Source organism: Petaurus breviceps, unplaced genomic scaffold (genome assembly GCF_028583685.1).
Source record: "Petaurus breviceps papuanus isolate PSGF00001 unplaced genomic scaffold, PetGlider_PUasm1.0 187, whole genome shotgun sequence".
NCBI lineage: Eukaryota > Metazoa > Chordata > Mammalia > Diprotodontia > Petauridae > Petaurus > Petaurus breviceps.
In genome coordinates, this window is record NW_027185799.1 from 18163627 (window position 1) to 18190265 (window position 26639).

At 35.9% G+C, this 26639-nt stretch overlaps 1 long non-coding RNA gene across 1 annotated transcript in view; it reads left to right on the plus strand.

Moving 5' to 3' along the window:
* Nucleotides 1–26639, plus strand: part of LOC138163119 (uncharacterized) — a 116931-nt gene that overhangs the window by 85228 nt on the left and 5064 nt on the right. Inside the window, exon 2 of the long non-coding RNA XR_011168800.1 lies at nt 22159–22192. This is a non-coding gene — a long non-coding RNA (uncharacterized lncRNA). The remainder of the gene's footprint in view (nt 1–22158; nt 22193–26639) is intronic.

The following is a 26639-nucleotide window of genomic DNA, read 5'->3' on the forward strand; positions in this document are numbered from 1 at the left end:
CCTTTCATAATTTTATTACATCATTCTCATTTCTCTTCCCAATTTTTCCTCCACTTCTCTTATTTGGTTTTTCAAAATCTTTCTTAAACTCCTCCTGTAACCAGCTCATATTTTTCTTGGAAGCTTTTGGTGCAGGAGTTCTGACTTTACTGTCTTTCTCCTGTTCCATCCTTTGATCATTTTTGTCCCCAAAATAAGAGTGTAGAGTTGGATTTCTTTGCTCGCTTTGCTTCCTTTGCTTGCTCATGTTGCCACTCAATTACTTGACTTTTGAGCTTTATGCCCCAGTAGAACTCTGCTACCAGAGAGGGAAGCTTTGTCCCAATTCCTGGGGTTTTGGCAGCTAGTTGAGCTATTAGTTGGGTGCCCTCTCTGAAGCCTCTACACACTCTGGCGAACTGGTCACACACTCCAGGACCTCTACCTAGGACAGTGATCCATATCCAAGCTGGTTAAAGTAAGATTGATTACACCTCAGACTGGTTGCTTGGACCCCCTACCATCTGCAGGCTAGGAGCTCTGAAGATGCCATGTGGCTGGAGCTGTATGGCTGCAGCATCTCAACTGCTTCTCCCTCCAGGGGGTAAAGGCCAGACAGCACTCCTAAACTCATGCTTCCCATAGTCCACACTGCACTGACCTCTCACTTTGTCCTTAGCATCTATGGATTGATAATTCTAGAAACTTCCACAGGTGCTGATGATCTGAAGTCCCTCCAGCCAGTGGCTGGTTGTGGCTGCCCTGAGGTGAAAACCTCCAGCTCACACAGAGCTGGGCTCAGCTTCCATAGTGTTGAGCTGGCCTCTTCCTGCTGGCCTGTTGGACTGTCTTCAGTGGGAAGTTAGTTTCTCTCTGTCATTTTGTGGGTTCTGTAGCTCCAAAGTTTGTTTAGAGTCATTTTTTACGTGAATTAGAGGAGGTGGAAGCGGGAGCTGAGAGGAAGTCCTGTTTCTACATCTCTATCTTGACTCCTCCTGTCCTGTAGATTTTTTCACATCCACCTGCTTATTTATTAGATCTGGTTAAGTTTTCTTTTTTGAAAGTTTGACATATGGTAGCCAGATTCTGTGCTTGTTCACATTTTTCACGGATTGTGTTTTGTCTTAAATTATCTCTTCTCAATCTGTTTTCCAAGTCAAGTGTTATCAAGACTGGGTACTTTACAGAATATTCTCATTTTTCAGTCCTTCAACTATGTTCTAATACATCATATTATTTCATAATCATTGGGTTTTCTTTGTTCCATTTTATTTTTTGTGTTGCAATAGTTGTTTTTTTCTATCTTCTTTTCTAAATATTCTCTTCTCTTTTCATTCACCCCACACACACACACACAAGAGCTCCATTTTTTTTAATCACTTGCTTTATTCAGTCCAGCTTCTCTAGGTTTCCTTATGGCCTAACCTTTCTTTCCTTGGAGGCTCTATTTGTACTTATCATGGACTAACTCATCTTCTAATTCTACCTCTTAAGTAATATTTTCTTCAGCCATTGAAGATAATTTTCACATATGTTTTTGTGTGGTGTGTATGTGTGTGTGTGTGTGTGTGTGTGTGTTTCTTGGTAATACTAATACTGCAGATAAAAGTTTAGGTCGTTCTGTTTAAGCATGGAGGGAAATGAGAGAGGCAGTAATCTCTTTTCCAGAGAATTACAAATCCTTTGAAAAAAAAGAATATGATATTCTCAAGCCACCCCTATTGATAATGAGCAGATATTTTAAGCCGAGTATGCTAAAAACTAAAATGAAATCAACATTCCCCTGATTTAGTAATAGAGAGCAACTTGGAAGCCAAGATGATAATATACATGCATGCACCCCTCCACCCCATACACACATACACAATTTCTATCTAAACAATGATTGGGCACCAGTTAAAGATTTTTTTTAATCCAAATTTTACAAACCAGAGCAATTGATTCAATTCTATTATATGCCAAAATGTAATTGAAATTCTGCCCTTTGCTGCTGATATGACATTGTGATTCTATTGTAATACATTGCACAATTATGTACCATGGCAAATTCAGCTATTAGAAAATTGGTCACTGAATTTTCCAGTTTCCATGCTGAGAAGTCAGCATTGCCTATGCTAATACTGTGGTGATGCAGGAAGACAAGTTAACAGGGTTCAGCCTGTTGTACCGATCAGTTCCTGGTACCTTCCCATGAGTGAGCTCATACCTCTTTCCTAAAATGATAGGGAAACATAAAAAACTGAAAGCTCATTTGGAATCTAGGCCACTGACACCTAAGAGTAGAGCTGAAATTCTTTGACTACCTCAGAGCTGACTATCAATAGACATAAATTTTGTAGCACCAGTCTGCTATATCTGCATGGCTTACTTTTTGTGATTGGTGGAGAGAGAAAGTACATGAAAGAGATCAATGGAAACTGATAGTGGTCAAGAAAGATTAATGGTTAAATGACCCTTAGGGAACTTACTACTTCTGAGAGATTTGGAGCTATCAAAAATTAATGTCCTGAACTACAACTGACCCACCATGAGGAACAAGAAGACATTTCATATTATGCAAAGCATTAAATGACCATGAAAGCACTCCATAATTATTTTGTATCCTTGGGCCAAGAGAGCTTGTATAGTATGTAATGGATTGTGCTGGCCCATACTTACATCAAACACACACACACACACACACACACACACACACACACACACATACACATTATGAGATTTTTCATTTATTTAAAAAAATAATAAATAGAATAAACCCCTCTGAATGCATCAGAGACTCATTCCTCACCTCTGTTCCACCATTTTGCAACTTGCTTTTCTCCATTTTGTCTAGAAGGATCTTATAAGATAGTTTGTCAAATGCCTTGATGAAATCCAGGTATATGATTTCAATGGCACATTCCTTCTATACACATATAATGATCCCTGCAAAAAAGGAAATGAGATCAGTATACCATGATCTGATCTTGATAAATCCATGCTGCTTCATAATAATTACCACTCCCCTTTATAAATAGTCAAAACCCATCATTAACTTTTTGTAGTTCTTATGAAAAGAAATGTATTTTTTTTTCTGGAAAGACTTTAAAATGCACTTTGAGAGATTTTGAATTCCTAGGCAGGAATGTGAAGTTCTGAAGGGCAGAGGTGGTATTACTGCTCTTGCTGCCATTTGGAGGTAGAGAAAATCTGTTGTGGAAAGAGAATAGTTCATTAAGAAAGGTGCTTGAAATTTGATTGTGATTTATGGACCAAGAGCTAAGCTTTAGGAAAGATTGGCTTTTAAGTGACACAGAATGTACCTAATGCAACCCAGAAAATATAGTTTCTGAACCATATTATATCCTTAATATATTATATATATATTATATAATTATATATATATAATATTAAGGATATATTATATCCTTAATAGCAATGATTTTTAGATTCCTTATTCAAGTGATATTTCTCCTCATGTAGATTACCAGGAATGGGTAATAGCAATTAGGTTTCACAAGTAGGCTCTCTGTCACTCAATATACTAGTGAAGATCAAATACATCACAGACACTTACACAAGGCCAACATATGGCACTTCTTCAGGGAGTAATCCATCACGAGGACTCATATCTTTTACTGTAGCTGATTCAGGATACATGAATACACAGATATATTACAGCTATAAAGGGTTATTAGAGTCACAAAATCTCAGCAGGAAGGTGGTAGGAAGGGAAGGAGTCTCAAAATTATAGTACAATGGAAAGAGCACTGAATTTTTAGTCAGAGGGCCGCAATTCAAATCTCACCTCTAATGTTTCACTGAGCGTCTGGGGCTTCAGTTTTCTCACCAGGAAAATAAAACAGTTGGACTTGATGGCCTTCAAAATCCCTTCCAAAATTAGATTTATGATTCAAATTTTCCCACCAAGGCAAGTATCCCCTCCAAAATATCCCTGACAGTTAGACACCCCATTTTTGCTTCTATCCTTTCAGAATTTTCATTACCTCATTGTCACCTAAGGAAGTCCATTTTATTTTTAGATAACTTTAGTTATTATTAACTTAATAATAGTTTACATTTATACAGAGCCTTCAGTTTTCCTGATCTGAAAAATAGATTATTTAATTGAATCTTTCTAAATTTTTAAGGTCATTTGTGCAAATATTATTATACCCATTTTACATCTGGGGAATCTGGGTCTGTGGTATGGTGGGAAGAATTCTAGATATGGGATGCAAAACCTAGTTCTACTACTTACTACCTGTGTGATTTTAGGTAAATCACTTTACCTTTATGGATTAGTCTCCTTACCTGCAAAATGAGAGTTGTAATAGAAAATCAGCTTTAAATTTTAGGTTGCTATGACTTGCCTAAAGTCATGTAGCTAGTAAATGAGGGAGCCAAGATCAGAAACTCAGATTTACAAGCCTACTGGTTTATTCCATATATCACCCTGTCTCTGGAAAGCTCTTTTTAAAGTTGAACTAAAATAAGCCCCTTTATGACAACATTTCAATTTAAATATTATTAATAAAATAATTCATATTCATTGATCCTTTCCATTAGAGAAATACAGAGTAAGTGACTTTCTATAAGATTACATTTCAATTACATTATTTTTATCATATCTCCCTTTAAAACCAATTCTGAATTTGAAAAATCTCTAATTTTTTCAGCTTATTTTCATGTGAATCTTGCCTTGAGTCCTTTTGTAAGGGGAAAAATATTCACACTAATATATTATTGTTCACTATGACTCCTCCACTAAGGTCCTCTCAATACAGGATGCTTCATGACATGGAGTTGACCCTGGAGTCACAAATATCAGCATGTATAAAATGGAATTTGTTACTTTTCCTTTAAAAATTTTCCTTTCCTTCTAATTTCTTCATTCCTTCTGATGATATCATTATACTCTCTAATCTTTCTGGTTGGAAACCTGAACAATTTTAGAAGGCAACATGATGTGTTGTCACAGAAGTCACAAAAGATTTATGATTGCCATTGGTTGAAGGAGGAAATATATCCATGAAGTTACAGAATACTACTGAAGTATCATAGTGGGAAAAAAGATTTTTTACTGCCCCCATTAAACTTCTAATCTGTTGCCTAGTCAAGGTTCCTTTAGGGTTACATTAACAGGACCCAAGCTTTGGAAGGTCCTACCAAATTGGATCTGCAGGAGATGATGGCCCTATTCTCTAAGGAGTAGCCTTGCTAATTTTAGAGAGGTCCAACACTAGACGACTGATCACTGAATAATGGGGATTTTTTGCCTGTTAATGAAAAGGGGAAAATACATGACCATACCAAGTAAATAACAATTTAATGCCTTTATAAAACAGAGCTGGGTCAGACAATTCTCTCTTCCTATGCCAGTAGTATGCTTTCAGGAATTAAGGTTAATATTTTTCCTTTGAAATAATACAGTAGGGGCATCAATCTTCATTTATGCTAAGATCTAGGCTCTTATATATATTTCAAATAGTTTCAATGAGTATAATTTTATTCTGAAGTCAGAAAACTTGTATTCAAGTCCTTCCTCTGATGTTTATACCTGTGTAACCTTGGACAATTTAATTTTAATTTTCTTAGATCTCAATATTCTCATCTATAAAATGGAGTTGAATTATATGGCTGCTGAAGTCCTTTTCACCTCCAGAGCTATGATCAAAACATCATTTATTAAGTGTCTTCAATGTTCAGGATCTGTGTTAGGGAATGGAATTACAAAGTCAAAATGATCTAGTCCTTGTCTTGAGAAACAGATATTCTTCTGTGTTACAGAAAAAAGTAAAATGGAAACTATTTTGTTTACTATTAAAACTATATTTGCAAGAAAATCCCATTTTACTCCAATTTATCCTTTCCCTGATTAAACTAAAACATTTCTGATAGAAATACCAACATCAGATATTATGGATATAAAGCTTCATGTATATGTGACAGTATAACACAAACTAAAATAAAGTTATTTGTAGACAGCAATGAGCGCTCGCATTGGAGAGGTGACAGGTTCTGGGTGCTATATGTTCTTAGCCAAACAATGTGAATTCAACAGCTTGGTGATATCACATTCATTTCTGTTTGTCAACATTTCTATTTGCTGACTTGACCAACAGCCTGATCCTTTGACCCATCCTTCCACAGACTTTGCAGGCAAGTTCCTCCTTAATGAATATCTAGTATGTACCTGGAGTTCAGGTAAAAAGAGCTGAAAGAGCAAATAGAGACTTACTATACAAAGTCTCCTTGTCGGTTCCAATTTGGATTCTTCTCCTCCTGTTACTGGAGGTTAAACAGGTGTGCTTTACTACTTTTGCTGTTGTCAAATAACTCCCAGAGTGATAACAAGAATAGTCATTCTATTTCCCAAGCACCCTATGTTTCCTGATGAAGGGGCACAGCCCACTTTTCAGCAGACAAATCTATTTCTTTGATAAAATGTCAGTAATGGAAGTGCAGCATCTATTTGGGGAAAATCAGAGCTCCCTTGCAGGGTTCCTAGAACAAATCATGTCTAGAGTATTGTTTTAAATTCTGGGAACCTTATTTAGGGGGCAAATGATAAAGTACAGCTTTTCTGAAGAAGATGAGCAACATGGCAGTAGAATTTAAAAGCACTGCACAGGAAATCATGTTGGGGGAATTGGGAATGCTTAAAATAGATGTAAGGTTGGCGTCAAAATCTCTCCATGTCCCTTCCACACTTTGTCCTTGATGCCTGTTATGTGAATGAGAATCTGAAGATCTTCCCTGCCCTTTGTCCCTTTGATAGGCTTAAGTGACTCTGAGAACCTTCCTTGATTTGAGAATATACTCTGCCCCCTAATAGGCTGAATGTGCTCACATGAAGCCTGTAGAGTGAGACTTGTTTTTCAGGAATGCCCACACCTTGTTACTTTCTGAAAGGGCAGTGGATCACGAGGGTTGTGATAGTTTCTGACACAGGAGAAGGCTATATATACCCTGATGTGATGTTTTACTTTGGGGCTCACTTTGGGAAGAGTTGTGTGATATGTCAAGATGAGACTCTGGGCAGCAGTTGAGCCCCCTGGCTTTGAAAACCCATATGTTGGTGCTTCCAATGGATGTAAAGGTCAGACAGTGGGAAGACCTGGCTACTGGTCTGTCTCTGTGTCTGCTTGTAACTTCTGTTTGTATTCTCTGAAGTTTGATGGATTAAAGTAAGATTGTTAACCCATTTTGAGTTGCTTTCCTTTAGAAAAGCAGATCTAAGAACATATGCTAGCAGCCACCCTGGGTATGCTAGGGTGCTTGCTGCTACAATACCTTAACCAGTTGAGGACATATACCAACCAACCAATCAATCATAGACCTTTGACTAAGAGTTAATTTTTAAATGGAATGTCCTATAACATCAAGCACCCTAACATATCTAGGATGGCTACTAGCACAGGTTCTTTGATTTCCTTTTCTAAAGGAAAGCAACTTTAAAGGTGTCAACAAACTTATTTTAATTACATGTGTGTATTTATTTATACATAGATATAGATATATCATTCATTTAGTTTAGGGGAAAAAGTCAGTACCCTGAACTTCAGAGAAAATACAAATAGAAATTACAGAACAAAAAATACAGAGAAAATCATACAAATCAATAGACAGGGCTTCCAACTGTCTGACTAAAGATCTTCATACATAGTTACCAGAGAAAGAGGCACCAACTCTGGGTTTTCAAAGTCAGCAGGGTCCTTAATGGCTATCCAGAGTCTTGTCTGGCTGAATCACAGGAATACTATTCCAATGAGTGAGCTACAAAGCAAAACCTAGCTTCAGAGTATATATACCCTCTTTTAGAATGAGAGAGTAGCTCAACCCTTGTGACCCACTGCCTAGTGACAAAGTAACAAAAGGTGTAGGCTTTCCTGAAAAAACAAGCTTCCCCTAATCAAGCTTCTCCTGTTGGGTTCCATATGAAGCCTATTAATGGGTGAGGAAAATCCTCAACTCCCATTAAAATTACATGTCCTTTGCACAAGTATTAGAGACTCATTTTTAGATAGCTTGAGAAAACTTATCTATACTCTGTATATTAACATGCAAATTGATAAAGGAGGCCATTCAAGAAAGTGGAGCAGGTATGGTTTTCCAACATACACATGAAGAGGAATTACCTGGACTAGAAGGAGAAACCTTGTTGTAGCTTCTTCCCTATGCCACCTTTAATCAGTGATTAAATTTTGTTAAATTTAACCTTGTGAAATTTGAAGAGTCTATGGAATATTGAATGTCCCATATCCCCATCAACATCCCAGCATCATCCTCTCTCCCCCTACAGGAGCAGAGGCTCTAATCATCCTAATGGTGTTCTATTGGCATCCTCATCATCATCAGTCAAAGGTGGACTGGACTCATAGCTCTCCAATGAGCCCATCAAAGAAACTGTCAAAGAAACTATGGTTAAAGAGAATTACTTGAGAATCCCATGGATTGGAGACAATGACTTCCACAAACCAAGAATTACCCTCATGTGCTTTCCATATGTACTCTCTATACCTGAATTCAATTTCCCCTGGACTATGTTTATACTTCTGTGAGAATGCCTCACAGACATTTTGGGAGGGAATATTTGTGTATCAGTTCTTCTATTATGCCATCTGGGTAAATATCCCTTTCTAAAAGATATTTACAGCATGTTAACTAAATTGATTCCTGATTGATAATATTGATTGGAAATATTCCAGTGAGGACTGTACTGATAGTACCATAGAAATACTCCTGACTTTTTAGGAGGTAACCCTAGAATACTAAGTGGGAGATCTATGCAAGCTCTGATAACACAAATTGTCTGTGAGAGTGGGAGCTGGAATGACTGTCCTCCAAGATTAGACTACATAGACAAGAGAAGATTTAATAGAGTTATTTGATAGTTGTAAATATCTAATGAGCTGTCATATGCTTTGCTTGATCCCAAAGGAAACAATGAATAGCGATGAGGAGAAGTTGCAGATATGGAAAATCTTACCTAACATGTAGAAAATCTTCCAATTAGAGACATTCAAAAGTGTCATGGGCGGTAAGAAATAGTGAGTTTTCTAAAACTGAAAGTCTTCGAGAGGAGACTGGGTGTTTGCTTGTTGGAAATGCTGTAGAGGGTATTCCTATTTAGGCTGAATGGTTATTGAGGTCCTTTAAACTCTGAAATTCTCTAATTCTGAATTATTGGCATAGGTAGTTTAAGTTAGTTCTATTATGGGCTCACCTAGTGTTGCCACATTTGTCTTACAAAAAAGTATGAAATACAAAAAAAGCCATGACTGTCTTGGCTGTTCTAAAAATAATCTGACATTTCATTCTGCTCTCTAGAAGTGGACAAATTAGAGGATATTTTTAAATTTTGGAGGGTTGGCTCTCTTCTTGTTAATTAAATGGCCACAATATCTCAAATTAGGTTGTCAGGTATTACAAATGAAGCAAAGGCCATTTTAATTCTCTATTCCAGGTGTCTAAGAACTTAAGTGACATACCTATTAGAAGGTATCTACGTTAAAATGGTGGCTTTTATCTACATGGACATAAATAAGGAAGGAAAATAGAATACATTTCCAGGGAGTAGGAGGCAGAAAGGACAAAGCAGTGAAATTTCATGAGGAAGCAGTAGTTTTCCATGTATATAATATTATGATTTGTGAATTGGACTTATTACTAAATGTATTAACAAAACAATTCTTTCCATTCAATTCAGTTCAAACATTTATTAAGTTCTTAAGATTGTGAAGTATTAACTTGGGGAATCTAAAAATAAAATATGACACAGTTTCCCTTTTTCTTCCCCTCCAAGAAAAATCATCAAGAAGCTTACAGTTTAAATGAGGATGTGTGAATGAATAAAAAACATTTATTACATGCTCAGAATATGTCAAACAGTGTTCTGAGAACCATAGATACAAATGTAATGGCAAAGACAGTTACTGCCCTCAAACAACTTACATCCAATGAGGAAAAAAGAGCCTATCTGAGAGAATGCTGGACAAGAAGGCATAATTTAGTTTGAAAAGTTACTGGCATGGCAAGTAAATTCATATGGGAGTAGGCAGACAAATCTTTTCCAGAAGTAATGGAAGTTTTGACTTGGTTGTGGCACTAGAAATGGAAAAGGGAGAGATGTGGGAGAGTGTAAGATGGCAGAGCTGCTGACAAGAAGATGGCAAAGGAGTAAAGTGAACCCTGGCTGATCTTAACTAGATAGAGTAGGCCATGTGAAACACTCATCCTGAAGCAGGACCCTAGGAAATGGGTTCTAACACTGAAAGGGTTAAGTATTCTAAAGCATGCTCTTTGATCAAGATGTCAAGGTGGTTGATTAGAAGGTTTTGTGGGTTTGAAAGGGAGAGGAATAGGCAATGTACAGAAATAAATATGATTTAAGATGGAATGTGACAGGGGCAAAAGAGAGGGAAACTTATGTGAGAAAGTTTAAAAGTTAATGCTATATTTTACCTAGCAGAGGTGCTCAGGTTTAGAGTTAGCATCTGAGTCAGTTCATGAAAAAAGGAAGGGATTTATAAAGACAGAAATGGGGACAGATCTATTCTAATTCTCAGAGACACCATTAACAAATAATATAGAGGAGAGACAGGATAAAATGATAGAATGGGAAAATGAATAGGTTAATTTGATTTGATTATAAAAGACATGAAGGAGAATAGTAAAAATTGAAGGACAGCTATCCTGCTGTCAGATTGTGGTGAACCTTGAATGTTAAATTAAATTTTATTCCATAACTGATCTTTTGGAGACAAGTAAAGCAGTAACATGAAACAGGTAGGTCACATAGTAAATAGGGCTCTGGATTTTGGAGGTAATAGATCTGCTTCAGACACTAGTGTAGCATGAAGTGGCACCTACTGAAACCTAATGGCATGAAAAGAGTGACATGGAGAGACTGTGAAACATGTGGATACATACTGTAGTTGCTTCTGATCAGATAACCACAATTCAGTGGATTTGACTGCCTGAAGAAACATTAAAGGTCTCAGCTTAGTCCCTACCTGGCCATTCTCTTCATCTCAATACTATTGAAAGTACCTTGGTGATTAATTTGCTCTTCAAGTCTAGTGAGATATAAGGTTTTTAAGGGAAGAGATGTTGGGGCCATCTTCCCTTTGACTCCATGAGGCTGCAAAAAGGACCTCTGTGTTTGGTCTCTACTCTTTTTTTCTGTTTTAGGTGAAGAAAATTAAAGCCTGTCACATTGTGATTTTCTTTTTTTTAACATTTGTTTTTAAAACTTTTATTTCCAGATTCTTTCCCTTCTCCCCTCCTCACCCACCCCCACTGGGAAGATGAGCAATTCAATATAGGTTGTACATGTGTAGTTAGGCAAAACAATTCCATAGTAGATGTATTGTGAAAGACTAACTATATTTCCCTCCATCCTATCCCACTCTGCACTTATTCTATTTTTTCCTTTGACCCTGTCCCTTTTCAAAAGTGTTTGCTTCTAACTATCCTCTCCCCCATTCTGCCCTCCCTTCTATCATCCCTGCTCTTATCCCCTACCCCCTACTTTCTTGTAGGGTAAGATACCAAAATGAGGGGTGGCCAGGTAGCTCAAGTGAGTAAGAGCACTGACCCCAGAGTCAGGATGACCTGGTATCGAATCCGGGCTCAGATACTTACCACCACACCCAGAAATAACTGGCTGTGTAACTTTAAGCAAGTTACTTAACCCCAATTGCTTTAAAAAAATTAATTTATAAAAAAAAAAGATACCCAAATGAGTGTGTATGTTATTTCCTCCTTAAGCCGAATTCAATGAGAGTAAGGTTTACCCATTCCCTTTCACCTTCCTGTTCCTCCCCTCCATTGTAACAGCTTTGTCTTGTCTCTTTTATATAAGACAATTTACCCTATTCTATCTTTCCTATCTCTTTCTCTCATTATATTCCTCTGTCACCTATTAATTTTATTTTTTTAGGTATCATTCCTTCATATTCAATTGATCCTGGCATATATATTCACTTCAACTCTTCTCATATTGAGAAAAGTCTCATGAGTTACAAAGTTGAACTATTTACATTCATATATGGAAAAATGATCTTTTTCCATATATGAATGTAAATAGTTCAACTTTGATAAGTTACTTATGATTTCTTTTCCCTGTTTTACTTCTCATACTTCTCTTGTTTCTTGTATTTGAATGTCAAATTTTCTGTTCAACTCTGGTTTTTAAATCAAGAATGCTTGAAATTCCTCTATTTCATTGAATGACCATATTTTCCCCTGAAGCATTATACTCAGTTTGGCTGGGTAGGTGATTCTTGATTTCCTAGCTCCTTTGAGCTCTAGAATATCATATTCCCAGCCCTTTGATCCCTTAATGTAGAAGCTGCTAGATCTTGTGTTATCCTAATTGTGTTTCCACAATACTCAAATTTTTTCTCCCTGGATCATGTAATACTTTCTCCTTGACCTGGGAACTCTGGCATTTGGCTATAAAATTCTTAGGAGTTTTCATTTTGTGATATTTTTCAAAAGGTGAACAGTGAATTCTTTCAAATTCTATTTTGCCCTCTGGTTCTAGAATATCAGGTCAATTTTCCTTGAGAATTTCTTGAAGGATGATTTCTAGGTTCTTTTTTTTTATTATGGGTTTCAGGTAGTCCAATAATTTTTAAATTATCTCTCCTGGATCCATTTTCCATGTCAGTGGTTTTTCCAGTGAGATATTTCACATTGCATTTTTTTTTTCATTTATTTTCATCTGTGGAGAATTTTCTGAAGTTCCCAAACTTCACTAATGAAATGTTTCCCTCCCCTATATTATTACCTGAAAGGTTACAGGGCAGACAAGCAGGAAGATGTATTATGTAGGGAACTTTTGGGGGTTCCCTTGACCTCGCTAAGGTATATTTCCCTGCCTGCAAAGTTATAGCACAGATAAACAAGAGGGCATGTAATATTTTTTTTGTTTATGCCTCCAGATATGGTCCTAGAATAATATCCTACTAAATAACTAACCTTAAGCAAGGGCAAAAAGTGAGCAAGATTAAGGGAGGGTCCTTCTACACTGTCTGCATTCCTTTGAGGGAGGATCTTTCTACATTCCCTGCATTCTTTTGGGATATCTACATTCTCTTGGGGGGGCATAAAACTCTGTGAGCTCCTTGCATCTTTGGCTCTGTATGAAATGGTCCTGTAATAAACAGACTATTGATTACACCCCCGTCTTGTTATTCTCACCACTTGCTAGCCCACCAACTGAGCTGGCCGCAGGATGCATCTGTTTTATAGTATCTTGATTTCTCATAAAGTCATTAGCTTCCATTTGATCCAATCCAATTTTGAAGGAATTATTCTCTTCAGTGAGTTTTTATTTCTTTTCCATCTGGGAAATTGGGCTTTTTAAGGCATTCTTCTCCTCATTAGCTTTTTGGGCCTCTTTTGCCATTTGAGTTAGTCTGTTTTTAAGGTATTTTCTTCAGTATTTTTGGGGTCCCCTTTCACAGGCTGTTGACTCTCTTTCATTATTTCCTTGCATCATTCTCATTTCTCTTCCCAGTTTTTCTTCCACCTCTCTTTCTTGATTTTCAAAATCTTTCTTGAGGCCTTCCATGGCCTGTAAGCAGTTCATATTTTCTTGGAAGCTTTTAATGCAGGAGTTTTGTCTTTGTTGGCTTCTTCTGGTGCCATGTTTTAAGCCTTTTTGTCCCCCCAAAAAGAGCTGCATGGTCTGATTGTGCTTCCTCTGCTTGCTCATCTTGCCAGCCTGTTGCTTGACTTTTGAGCTCTTTGCCATGGTAGAACTCTGCTTCCCTCTAGAGTAGAGATCTTTGTCTCAAATTTCTGGGGTTTTCATAAATGTTGTTAGAGGTCTGAGGAGGGCACCATCTCTGCAGCCACCACAAACTCTGACACACTGGCTACACACCCCAGGACGACCACCCAAGACAGCAATCCAGATCCAAGCAGGTCAAAATAAGAATGATTACTCTCTGAATGGTTACTTGGTCCCCCTACAATCTGCAGGCCAGGAGCTCCAGAGGAAGCCACACAACAGTAGCTGCAGCCACTGTGCCTCCACCACCTCTTGACCCAGTGGCATGGTCTGGACCACATCTCTTCTGTTACCCAGTTCCAACAGAGTTCCCCACTAACCTTTTACTTTCTCTTTGGTGTTTATGAGTCGAGAAGTTTGGAAACCACCACAGCTGCTGGTGATTCACTCTCCTGAAGTCTGTTCTGGGTGCTGCTGGTGGGAGCTGCCCTGGGCTTCGGGTGGCTCATGCGGGACTGTGTTTGGCTCCCAGTCTGGTGCAATAGACCCTTTCTGTCCACCTTCTAGGCCGCCTTCAGTGGTAGATTTGTGTTTTTCTGTCACTTTTGGGTTCTATAGCTCTAAAATTTGTTTAGAGTCATATTTTACAGGTATTAGAGCTGGTTGTGGGGGGAATTCACAGACTTTCCTGCTTCTACTCTGCCATCAGACCCTGAGAGTCTGACATTGTAATTTTCAAAAGACTATGGAGCCCTGTGGCATTTTTGTTTTTCAGAGTCTCAGTTTTCTAGAAAGTGTAGCATTGATGCTCTGAGGATCAAAGACATGACTTCTGAGACTCCAATCCATCTATAACAGGGATTCAGTTGACAGTGATGTGTTACTTCTGGTTGTGAAGTTGGTGGAAATAGTGTCATGTAGGAACTGAGCTAAGAAGGTGTCCCCAAGGTTTGAAAAGGAAAAATTCCATTTTTTTCTTCCTATATCTTTAAAGTAAGTATCCCTTTATAAAAACTTCTTGATATTAAGTTACTAAATGGAACTGGGATGCTATTCACTGGCATCTAATGAGGAGGGGGAAGAACACAGTTGTTGAGACTCCAACCTAATGGAAATAGAGAAATACTTCATAAACCATTCAAGGTCCTCCTAGAACCCTGAGGGGCAAATTCATCCTATCTGATACTTGAAGAGTGGTCTGAATCATACTTATTACATGTGGGACATTGGCATGAAATTAAGCACTTTGTATTTGCAAGAACTTCAGGTTAGATTCTTTATTTGGAACTTTCTATTCTGGATGCCTCACTTTGTGGGATATTAGTGCAACTGACAAACTAATGATAGTGATAATGGTAATAAAGTCATTTTTCCACTGTGTGTTTCTTCACTAGCCAGTTCCATGTGAGGTAATTTTGCAAACTATTGCACGTGTTGATTTGTTGGATACTGATATTAATACTTTCTTTGTAGCTGAATCCTTACTGATATTAGATATAATATGAGAAATATAAAGTTTTCATCATTAGCATTTTGATGACTAGTTGAACAACATTCCTATTCTCTTTCTGCATTTGAAGAGACACTTTTTCTTATTGTGAGATCATTATGCCCAATAATTACTGAGGGTAAGTTTTGCCTCTGTGCCTAGGAATCCCCAAGTAATCAACCCGTAGTTCTTACTTTTCTTGGGAGACCCTTTTCCACTTTCAGAGATCATTTGACCTTCTTTCCTCTTTTCTCTAACTAAGCCCATTTTTTTTCCTGTTGGGTGAGTTTGGGATTTCATGTGGATTGCTTTTGCCATAGCAGGGACTAATTAGAGGAAATGTCAAGTGTCCTTTGGAATAAGGACTTAGAGGAAACTGTCCTAGAATGTAAGATGGGGAGCTCCTGACCCTGTAGTAGGGACTCAGCTCTCCTGAAAAAGGAAACTTTCTTTTCTTTTTCTTTAAGTTTTACCATAGAGTTACTGAATGAATGAACACACTCTCTGAATGTGGGTTCTGAGCAGAGAAGAACCTCTAAGAGTCAAAAGGGAGGATGAAATACCTAGCCCCTGCAGAAGACAATGAAGTTGTAGACCACAAGACCAACAAAATGTTGTTTATCACCTGAGAATAAGTTTGTGAAATCTAGTTAAAGGAGAAATTCCCTAAATCCCTTAGGATCCTGCATCCCCCTGAGGAGAAGATGCAGCCTATGTCTCTCTATGAGAAAAGAAAGAGCTCTAGCATGTCCACCACACAAACTTCCTGAGCTGATAAACTGTACAAGTAACCCTGGGGAAATCGTTTATCCTTTTAGTCTAAAATTTTTTATCACAAAATTGGGGTAATAATAACAACACCTGATATGAAGGGTTGTTGTTGGGATCAAATAAAAGATCACATCTCACTATGATCATGATAGCATATCGGATGTACCCTTCATTTTCCAGATGATGAGACTGAGACCAAGAAATAAGACTTTCCCACAGTTAAACAAGTTGTAAATAGCAGGGCTAGTATTTGAACCAAGGACCTCTAACTCTCAAATCCAGTTCTCTTTCCACTATACCATAGTTCATATTTCCCTATCTTGCTTAGGAAAGTCTATACATGAACCTCAACTATTCTGGAGGTCTAATCATAGAATATATAAAAGGGTTAGGTGGTAATAATTCTGTGTCACAAGCCTCATAGAGCTATAACTGGAAAAAGCCTTTTTTATTAAATGAGTTCCTGCCCGCCATTTAATAAATGATGGAACAGACCCAGATTGGTTAAATGAAATATCTTATTTCCTACAGATACAATAGTGAGTTTCAGAGGGGTGTTTGGCCCTAGGGCCTATGACTCCAGAAGCATTGATCTTTCCACTATACTTTATTTTATCTCAGGTCAGGAACAATTGCATCCTTAATATCCACTGATGAATTTCCTATTATCTGGAGCATACCAGTATTAGAGACAGTGAAACCCTTTAAACTGTACCCAGTTATTTATCTCTATATGTATACCAGCTTCTCCATATAAGATATCACTTTCCTATTCCCAAAAGAACTGCAAAACTTTCTAATTCCATTTAATGGTAGTGCTATATAAATACTACAAAAATATAGATGATACATGAAACTATATAAATACCTATGATTAATCCCCCTTTCCCTTCCCTATTACCTTCCCTTGTCTTATGCCTGAATCTTATACTCCCTGGTGAACTAATATACTTGTTTTGCAATATGGTCTCAATGGGAGGTCTGCTGCCCATGAAGCCAACCTTCTCAATAAAGAAGCGTGAAATTAACTTAACATTTCAAAGAATATGTTAAAAATAATATCTCCTTTCTAAAAACATATGACTAAGTGTTAGCACTCCCAGACACTGAAAATTAAATAATAATAATAATGTAGATAATTATAGCCATTAATTAAAATATTATTTAAAACAAAGATATTAAGGTGGAATATTGACCTTTGGAAGTCATTTATGTGATTTTTACCAAGACAAATAATGTGCATTCTCAGGAGATGACATTTTTAGTGTATTCAAAGAAGAACAATGGAAATTCCTTGAAGACAGAAACCATATCTTTTTATTAAACTTTCTTCCCTAGGCATGATATTTTTGCAGTAGGAACTTAATATTTGTGGAAATGCATATACAGTTGGCCAACATGAGAAAGGATGTCATATATCTTCTTTTTCTCACAATATGGTAGATTCATCTTGCCCCTAAAGTCATTCCTTGATGGATTTTATTAATGACTGATAGAGGGGTACTACATAGTAAACTATTTGGAAATAAAAAATTTCCAAATTTCTCAAATTAATAAATGGGCATGAGGAGGTGAGAAATGCAAAGGATGATTCTCTGCAGATTTATCTATTAATAAATCCCTATTTAAATAATATTACTTGACAGACAAATCCAGTGATATAAATTTATAGTTAAAATATTAGGAGTCACTATCATCAAAGAAAAGTGAAATTAAAAAGATATCTTGTCTGATAGTTTAATTAAACTGGAGGAAGCCATTCTGTTGTGTAATTGCATCTTTACCCTATAAAAATCCATCTTGCTGTCTCTCAAGCTGCTGGTTCCTCTTGGAACTTAGCTCACTTAATGAGAGGCATCAATCTCGATAAATGCCTACACTTGGATTGGAGGTGGTCTGACTGAATTCTTTGAGACAGTTTTCTGAAAATTCATGGTAGTAGCCTAAGACAAGATGTAACTTCAGCTTGAAACTAGAGATAATGAAGACCCTGGCCAATGATCAATTTTATCTCTACTAAATAGGACAAATCTAGGAATTCTAGAAGAGCAACTTTCTCAGCAAAAACACTGTTTATATAAGAAAAACAATAATTTCATTTCTTCAAATGTTTTACCTTTGAGCTAATTGCGTCCCCTGGCACAATGACAGTCCTACCAGTACCATAGATTCCCTGATTCCTCAATTTGTGATTACAGATGAGGGGGAGAAAATAGACAGATCAGAGAAGAACTATATAACATGATTAAAACAATATTATATGATAGAAAAGGTAATAGATTGAGTTCACGCTTCATTCTGGCTGTAGGCACTTTTTGGGGAAGAAGAAACAATGGTGGAGTAAAGGAAACATTCAGCTTAATTCTTCCAATGTTCCCCTCCAAACAACTTTAAAATAACGCCTCAAATCAAATTCTGGAATCCAGGGCCAACAAGAAGTGGGGTGAGACATTCTTCCAGTCAAGACTATGTAGGAGGTCAGAATAATCTATTACATGGATTGGGAATGCTAGCTCAGAACCTATACAAATGTGAAATAAGTGGTGGACTTAATGATGGTGATAGAAACAGCAAAAGCTTTAGAAATTCTCAAGGACAGGGATTGTAAGGTAATCTGGCAACTGGTAGAATGAAATTATAGGAAACCCCTGAGCTAACACTTAACACAGGACTGGATGCTGTTTGGCAAGTCATTGAGTATGTCCATAGTGGGTCACAGATCAAGAGTGGACAAGTACACTATTGGTTATGTGGTCACCAGGGTCCTGTAGAACAGTGTTTGTTGCAATCTTAATGAAGCAGGGGATCTCAGGAGCAGTTATCTTTTAGTCACAAGGGATCTGGACACTAATGGAAAGTAATTCTTGTGGCCCTGAGGAGAACACAGACCAGAAAAGCAGTGAGCACACTTCTCCCTGGATCACATCATCTTGAATCCTTTGGAAGTCCCCTTGAAAGAACCAAAAAATTCCAAATCCCATAACTGTCTCTGAAAACAGTAGTGAAAAAAGCCTGAAATTTAGAAAAGGCCTCTCCCGACCTCCATTCTGGAAACAAACTCTAACTTTGACATAGAGTTAAAAGTCAAGAAATAGGTTGAAAAATGGGAGAACAACAACAACAACAAAAAGAAACTTACCATAAAAAAACTGCTATGGTGACAGGGAACACTAAGATACAAACTCAGAACACAATTATGTCAAAATAAATATAAGCAAAGCCTCAAATAAAATGTGAATAGGAAACAAACCAAACAAGAAATCCTGGAAAAATCTTTTTTTTCAAAATCAAATGAAAATGGCAAAGGAAAAAGTTGTTTAAAAATGAGAGTGAAGGAAGGAAATTGTGAAAAAGAACAATGAAATGACTGAAGAAACATAAACTCTAAAAACAAAATTGACCAAATTGAAATAAAGTACAGAAATTCACTATAGAAAATAAATCCTTAAAAAATAGAACTGATCAAAACTAGGCATACACCAACACCTTACACCATATACCAAGATAAGTTAAAAATGGGTAGATGATTTAGACATAAAAGGTGATAACAAAAGAAAATTAGGAGAAAAATTAATAGTTTACCTGTCAGATCTATGGAGAAAGGAAGAATTTATGTATTTATTTATTCTTCTTTGAAACAATTTTTTTTTAATTAAGAAGAATCCAGTGAGGAAGGGAGAAAAAAATTTGGAACTCAAAATCTTATCAAAGTGAGTACTGAAAATTCTCTTTACATGTGATTGGAAAAAAAATAGTATTATGTGTGTGTGTGAGGGGGCACATTAGAACTGACTAAAAAGAAAAAGAGGTACAAAATCTCAAGAAGTACAAAAACAAGCAGAAGTTAATGATTCTGTGAGACTTCAAGAAACAAAACAAAGTCAAAAGAATGAATTTTGATGGAAAACATTAATGAAAATATTGGCAAGGATATTACATCAATATATCACAAAGATCACACAATATGACCAAATGGGGTTCATAACAGGAAAGCAGGACTGATTCAACATAAAGAAAAGTGTAAGCATAATTAACCTTATCAATAACAAAAACAACAAAATTTTTATGATTATATCAATACTTATTCCTATTAAAAAAATAAACACCAGAAAGCATAGAAATCAAGGAAGGCTTTAAAAAAAATATATGTAGTATTCATCTAAAACCAAAAGCAACATTATCTGTAATGGTGATAAGCTAGAAGCTTTCCCAATAAAAACAAGGGTGAAGCTAAGTTGTCCATTATCACCAATATGATTCAATATTATATTAGAAATGCTATCTATGGCAATAAAATAAAAATAATAAGTTGAAGTAATAAAAATACACAATGAAGAAACAAAACTATCACTCTTTGCAGATGATATGATGGTATACTTAAAGATCCTAGAGAATCAACTCTAAAACTAGTTTAAGTAATTAACAACTTTAGCAAAGTCATAGGATATTATAGAAATCATCAGCAAGTCTGTATATTAAGAAGAAAACCCAGCAGCAAATGATAGAATGAGAAATTCTGTTTAAAATAACTGCAGACACAATAAAATGTTTGGGAATCTACCAATCAAGACAAACCCAGAGATTACACGAATACACTTAAAAATACTTTTCACACAAATAAAGATAGATCAAAACTATTTGAGAAATAATAGGTGCTCATGGGTAGACCAAGTTAATATAGTAAAAATGACAATTCTACTGAAGTTAATTTATTTTGTAACATAGCAATCAAACTAGCAAGCAGTTGTTTTGTAAAACTGTTAAAAATAGTGAGGTTCCTCTGGAAGAACAAAAGATCAAGAAAATCAAGGGAATCAATGAAGAAAAGTGACAAGCTGGTTTTGAAGTTTCAGACTTTACTCTATATTGTGAATTGGTAACGATCAGAACAATCTGGTACTAAGAAACAGAGTAATGGATCAGAGAATAGATTAGGTACAGTATATATAGTAGTAAATTAACATTATATCCTAGGATTTGATAAGCCCAAAGATCCAAGCTTTGGGAGTAAGAACTGAACATTTGACAAACATTTCTGCGAAAACTGAAAAACTTTGGCATAAACCAAACATAGATCAATATCTCACACAATATAGGAAGATAAGGTCAAAATTGATAAATGGTCAAGTTCTTTTCAGAAGAAGAAATCAAAGTTATCAATAATCATATGAAAAAAATTCTAAATCACTATTGGTTAGAGAAATGCAAACTAAAACAAATCTGAGATACTGCCTTATATCTGTCAGATTGGCTAATATCATGGAAAAAAAAGAGAATGACAAGTTTGAGAGGACAAGGGAAAAATGGGATACTAATGCACTGTTGTTAGAGTTGTGAACTAGTCCAACCATTCTGGAGAACAATTATAGACAAAGGTTTATAAAACTTTGTATACCCTTTGACCCCATCATATTGCCATTATGTCTTTATCCCAGTGAGATCAAAGAAAAAGGAAAAGGATTTATGTGTACAAAAATATTCATAGCACCTCTTTTTGTAATGGCAATGAATTGGAAATTAAGGAAATACTCATCAGTTGGGGAATGAATGAACAAATTATTGTGTATGATAGTGGTGGAATACTACTTTGCTATAAAAATGATGAGCAGGATGGTTTCAGTAAAAGCTGGAAAGTTTTATATTAACTGATGCAAAATGAATTGAGCAGAACAAGGACAGTATTTATTCACAACAACAATATCGTAATGATGAAAAAATGTGAAAGATTTAGATACTCTAATCATGACAGTGAACAAAGAAAATTCCGAAGGACCCATGTTAAAAAAAAAATTCTATTTACCTCCAGAGAGGAGGATGGACTCCAAGTGCAGACTGAAGAATACTTTTTTCACCTTCTTTATTTTTATTGTCTTATTATGAGTTTTCTTTTTCATCATGTCTAATATGGAAATGTGGCCTGCTTACTTCACATGAATAATTGATATAGAGCTTGCCTTCTCAAGGGGTATAGGAGGGGCAGGAGAAAAAATTTACAGCTCAGTATTTAAAAAAATAAATGTAACAAATTTTTATAGGTAATTTGGAAATATTTAACAAAATAAATGAGTGTATTTAAAAACAATTCTGGCTCCACTTCTTATTTAATTTGTGATCCTAGATAAATTATACACTTAATTTTTTGGAACTTCTCCTTTTTCAGCTATACAATCACACCAACATCATTTTATTTCAGGCATTCATCACCTCTCACCTGAACTGTTGCCACAGTGAGTATCCCTGCATCCAATTCTCTTCTTTCCTTCAATCCTCCACACAGTACTAAATTTGTATTTCTACAGCACATGTCTAACAATATTGGTCTCATTCCCAAGGTGCTCGAGCTATTTTCTCTTGTCTTTAGAATTAAATACAAACTTTGTTTGGTTTCCAAAGCCTTTCACAATCTGGTTTCAGCCTACCTTTCTAGGCTTTGCTCAAAACACTTTATGTTCTAAACAAACTGTCTGACTTTCTTCTCCAAATGTCATTATTTCACTTTCCTTCTCCATGACTTTGCAAAGACCATTACTCTTGCTTGAAATGTACTTGTTCCTCCTCTTCTCTGCTTCATGTAACACCTGGCTTCTCTCAAAACTCAGGCCAGATTACACCTCTTATAAAGAACCTATCCTGATTTCCAAAATTACTGTTTATCCATTTTATTTTAACTATCTCTATATATGTTCATTTTTCTCAGTTGAGTGGGACTTAAAAAATAATTTTCTCATGTATACTGAGGATCTAGCATAAGAGACTGATACATATAATAATAGCTAACATTTATATATCAATTATCATGGGGCAGTACTGTGCCAAGATGTTATAGTTATTTAATTTGATCCTCATAACAACTCTGTGGTGGGTGGCATTGGTATGTCCATTTTATGAATGAGGAAACTGAGGCAAAGAAAGGTAAAATGACTTCTCCAGGATCACACAGCTAATAAGTATCTGAGGCTAAATTTGGACCTTGGTTCTGCTTATTCCAAGACTGAAACTGTTTCCATTCAGACACCTAGCAGCCTCTGTGTATGTGTGTGTGTTCCTCTGACACTTATTAACTGTGTGACCTTGGATAAGTCATTTAACCCTGTCTGGCTCAGTTTCTTCATCTTTAAAATGAGCTAGAGAGGAAATGGCAAACCACTTCAGTATCTTTGTTAAGAAAACACTAAATGGGGTCACAAAGGGTCAGGTGTGTGTATGTTTATAAAATAGGGAGGGACACTTAAATAATTTTATAAATGAATAAATTATGTAGTTGTATTAGAAGAATTGCAAGATAACTTCCAAGTCAGAATCTTATTATTTTGAGGAGCAAACATTACACATAAATGTTGTTGTGGAATCATTTTTCAGTCATGTCTGACTCTTCATGGCCCTATTTGTGGTTTTCTAGGCAAAGACACCGGAGTAGTTTCACATTTCCTTCTCCATAAACACAAACAATCTTATATAAAAATCTGGGTGATGATGTATGCTATTTAGAGTTTCCTATTCTCATTTTCTTTTTTCAATTTTATGTTATTGTTGTACTGTAAAGCTTTGAGCCTTTATTTACAAATACCCTATTTACCATGTACAACTTAGTTTTCTTTAACCAAGCAAAATCTTATTTATAAAGATAATACTGTTCTCCCTTTGCTAAAGTCTTTTCTAAATAAACAATTATAGCTTCTATTGAATAGTTTCTGTTTCAATCAATCAACGAAATCCTACTATGCACAGTGCACTGTGCTTTGAGACATGGGGGTAAAGTAGGAAGCTAATAAAGCAAAGCAAACAACCTGAAGTTCACCTGAATAAACCTTCAGGGAGACAAGATGGTTGGAAGATACAAGTACATAGAAAAATCCCAGAACAAATAGTGGCATCTGGAAGCATGAATAATTGTATAGCCAGCAACAATACTGCAGAATTAGTGCAGTTGTCTTATGGCATTCAATAGGGATTGAATATAGGCCATATGTGGAATGAGAAAATGCAAAAAAAAAAATCTATACAAAAATGGTCCTAATGTTTGTTTGAAACGAGTAGGGAAATGAAATATAATGGCAAAATAAAACAACATCCCAAGTACAGCAATCTAGTTTTGTTTTCTTAAGGATTAACTCATCATTTATTTTTATCAATAGAATCATAATAACCAAGATATGGGTTTTAATTGCCCTTCTACTAAAAGTAAATTTAGGGGTGGCTAGGTGGCACAGTGAATAGAGCACTAGCCCTGGAGTCAGGAGGACCTGAGTTCAAATGTGACCTCAGACACTTAACACTTATTAGTCATGTGACCTTGAGCAAGTCACTTAACCCCAACTGCCCTTCCCTCCCCCCTCCAAAAAACCAAAAAAAAAAAAAAAAGAACTTTTTGCCCAGTAATACCATATATATAGTATAGAGAAAAGTTCATTTTAGGAAATCCAATGTCTGAGTTTTAGTCTTGGTTTTGAAAATGACTAGAGCTACAAACCTGAATAAGGACTATGTATCTTTGGGCTTCTATTAAAAGAGGGGATCATAATAGATCAAGTGTTTTTACTTTAGGGACCATGCATCCCAAAGGGATAGATCTCATGTGGTTCATGAAGACAAATGGCAAAAAAATTATTTCTTTAGTTCAACATTTTTGATTTCCTTTATAATTGTGTATATTTTGTTTTATGCATTTAAAATTCATTATTCTAAAAAAGTGACCTATAGGCTTCACCAGACTGCTAAAGGTGTACATGACTCACATAAGAATTTAAAAGCTGCTGGATTACATGCACTATTTAACTTCTTCCTTTTCTTCGTTGATGGCCGTCTCTTTATCCAACACACTCTTCTTTCTCCACACAGGAATAAAATTAGTATAATCCTGTAGATAATTAATTAGATAAAACAAGTTTTCTCCTTAATTTTCTGACTAATCAGGGATTAACATACACTCAACAGATTGCTTCTATTCTAGAAGATAAGACTTGATTTGACCTCTCTTAACCCATACTAGGGATTACCTTTGTAAATTAAGTTTCCTAGAGATGTTTTTGGAAAATGACAGATGATAGATTAGTCAAGAAACAACATAAGCTGAAGGAAATGTTTGAAAAAAAGAATTAATGCCTATTAGCATTTCTGTTCAAAACGTCCTGGCATTGATATAAAAGTTTCTCTGCACTGTGTTCCCAAACATGCCCTGGTATCATTCATTTTTCTGTAATTCTGTGTTCAGTTTTAGGGACACTAAAAAACTAGAAAGTATCTAAATGGGGAAAAGCAGAATGCTAAAGGAATATAAGTGCAATCCATATAAGGACATGATGAAAGAAGTTGAAATGTTTAGCTTAGGAAAAAAAGAAGACTCAGAGTATATGGTAATGGTCTTCAAATACTTGAAAAGCTATCATTTGAAAGAGGGATTAGAATCTTTCTATTTGACCTTAGATGTATGTATGTTAGTATATATGCATATCTTTTATATATGTGTGTATTTGTATTTATACATATTTATCTGTATATATATACACATATATAATCTATATCTAACATTAAATGTATATACACACACTAAATAATTAGAGATATCCAAAAATGGAGTGGACTATCTCAGGAGGAAGATTATTGCAAAGAGAGATTAATCTTCTTATTGTGGTTATTCAAAGAAAGTATAAATGAACAATCTGTTGGGGGGTATAGTGTAGTGGGAAATTTTTTAAAGGTATGGATTGTACTAGAAGGTTCTGAGGTTCCTTATAATCTTCAGATTCTTGATTCTGCCTGTTTACCCCATTTTTTTTACTGATTCTGACAAGAGCACCAATGACATCTATTTAAAAATCGCTAATATTCTGCAGTCTCCTTTCCTTTTTCTGTTTTTTTCTTGAGTTTTTAAAAATTTATTTATTTTTAGTTTTCAACATTCATTTCCACAAGATTTTGAGTTACAATTTTTTCTCTTCCTGGCTTTCCCCTACTCCCACCCCAAAATAGTCAGCCTACTGAATACCCCTTCCCCAATCTGTTTTCTCTTATATACTCCCCCATCACCCTCTAACTTTCTTGTAGGGCAAGATGGGTTTCCATACCTATGTACCTGTACATCTTATTTCCCAGTTGCATGTAAAACAACAACAACAACAACAATTTTTAAACATTTGTTTTTAAAACTTTTAGTTCCAGTTTTTTTTTTCCTTCTTCCCTCCTCACCCACCCCCACTGGGAAGATAAGCAATTCAATATAGATTGTACATGTGTAGTTGCCCAAATCATTTCTGTAGTAATTATATTGTGAAAGACTAAATATATTTCCCTCCATCCTATCCTGTCCTCCACTTATTCTGTTTTCTCCTTTGACCCTATCCCTTTTCAAAAATGTTTGCTTCTAACTACCCTCTCCCCCAATCTGCCCTTCCTTCTATCCTCCCCCTGTTATCCCGTAACCCCCCTATTTTCCTGTAGGGTAAGATACCCAATTGAGTGTATATGTTATTCCCTCCTTAGGCCAAATTCAATGAGAATTGGGTTGTCCCATTCCCTTTCACTTTCCTGTTCTTCCCCTCCATTGTAACAGTTTTATCTTTCCTCTTTTTAATATGAGATAATTTACCCTAATCTATCTCCTTTCTCCTTCTCCCAATAAATTCCTCTCTCACATCTTAATTTTATTTTTTTAGATATCATCTCTTCATATTCAAC